Genomic DNA, 1,534 nt, shown 5'->3' with positions numbered 1-1,534 from the left:
GTGTGTGTGTGTGTGTGTGTGTGTGTGTGTGTGTGTGTGTGTGTGTGTGTGTGTATTAAATATATGATAAAATTCCCCGTCGGAGACGAACAATTAGCGTTCAGTTTTTGCTGTACGACTTGTATAAATGACTTGTTTATTGTGAAGAAATAGTTGCGGTGTACATAAGCTCTCTCCCTCCATCAAATCGACGTTGGCTGAACAGGTGCACGGTGTACCATGTGTCAGGTACGAAAATGACAGCAGAGCAGAGTGGTATGAAATGTTTTGATCAAGAACGCAAAACACTAACCGCTCCAGGAATTGTAACCACGATCTGGCGGTCGTGAGTTCAATACCCTAAACTCTGAATCTCACACATGCACAGAGACACAAAGACAGACCCACGCACATACACATACACATAATATCGTAACCTAAACTGTCTTAACTTCAACGACTGCCATCGTGAGATGAATACGCACAATTATGAGAAATGTATAATGTAAGTATTATGAGATATGTATAATGTAAGTATACATACTCCTTCCTGCATCACCAGGTAGCCTTACGTGGGCATCGTGTATACTTTCAACTTGCATGCTAGAAATAGAAACCAAATTTCTTTAAATAAAATGCTAACATGTTACTTAGCAAAGAAATAGATTCTAGATACCCATACAAAAAAGGCTAGAAAGTCACGGATGAACAGTTTTGACCCGGGGTTAAACAATGATAACACAATGGAATGTCCTAATGTATAAATCCTTTCATGCAGTAGAACTACTTCCCAACGTCACTTCATGTCACAGACATGATTATATCTTACTGAATTCTGGGTACCTCTTAACATTTATTTCTGTCAAATCCTGTTAGACTGAATTATAATGTTAATAAGAAAATTAGATTGTCGATAGACTATATCAATGCGTGAATGTTCTTGCAAATTTATTCCAGCATTGTCCACTTTATTCAAGCAAAAGAAAGCTACTCTTTGTAATTTGAATAAGTAGAAATAGCAGAAGAATCTAAGACCACTATCACACTACAGAACGATCTAGACCTAGAACTATCATTTTTACAAAAGATAAAGCAATTCGATGAACAGACTGGAAAGGTCGAAAGATCACACATAAATGGTTATGGACCTAATTTTAATCATATTTTGTAACTACGCCTCAAAATACTTTCCGTCCCAATGAACTGTAGTGAAAACAAAACAATATTCTCATCTACGTAGGAGCAGGTAATTATAAACATCAACATACTTAAAATATACAACCACACTCACTTAGGTCTTATGACCATCAATATACATACAGACAACACTGAGAGAAACAGCTACATGCAAGCATATTTGTTTATATAAGAAATAGGTGTAAATGCATACACATATATATATATACACACAAAATAAATATGCATATATACAAAAAGTATGCATACGAATACGGACATATTTACACATAGAGATATAGATGCAAACACATATACAGACATACACGCAAGCGCACACACATACATACATACATATATATATATATATATATATATA

The 1,534-nt window shown here is 35.2% G+C and overlaps 1 protein-coding gene across 1 annotated transcript in view; it reads left to right on the top strand.

Annotated features, from left to right (window-relative positions):
- Window positions 1–1,534, top strand: part of LOC106867808 (atrial natriuretic peptide receptor 1) — a 900,438-nt gene that overhangs the window by 32,684 nt on the left and 866,220 nt on the right. The window lies entirely within an intron of this gene.

This window comes from Octopus bimaculoides, chromosome 8 (assembly GCF_001194135.2).
Source record: "Octopus bimaculoides isolate UCB-OBI-ISO-001 chromosome 8, ASM119413v2, whole genome shotgun sequence".
Lineage (NCBI taxonomy): Eukaryota > Metazoa > Mollusca > Cephalopoda > Octopoda > Octopodidae > Octopus > Octopus bimaculoides.
Note: the sequence above shows the minus strand (reverse complement) of the source record. Positions and strands in the feature narration are given on the sequence as shown.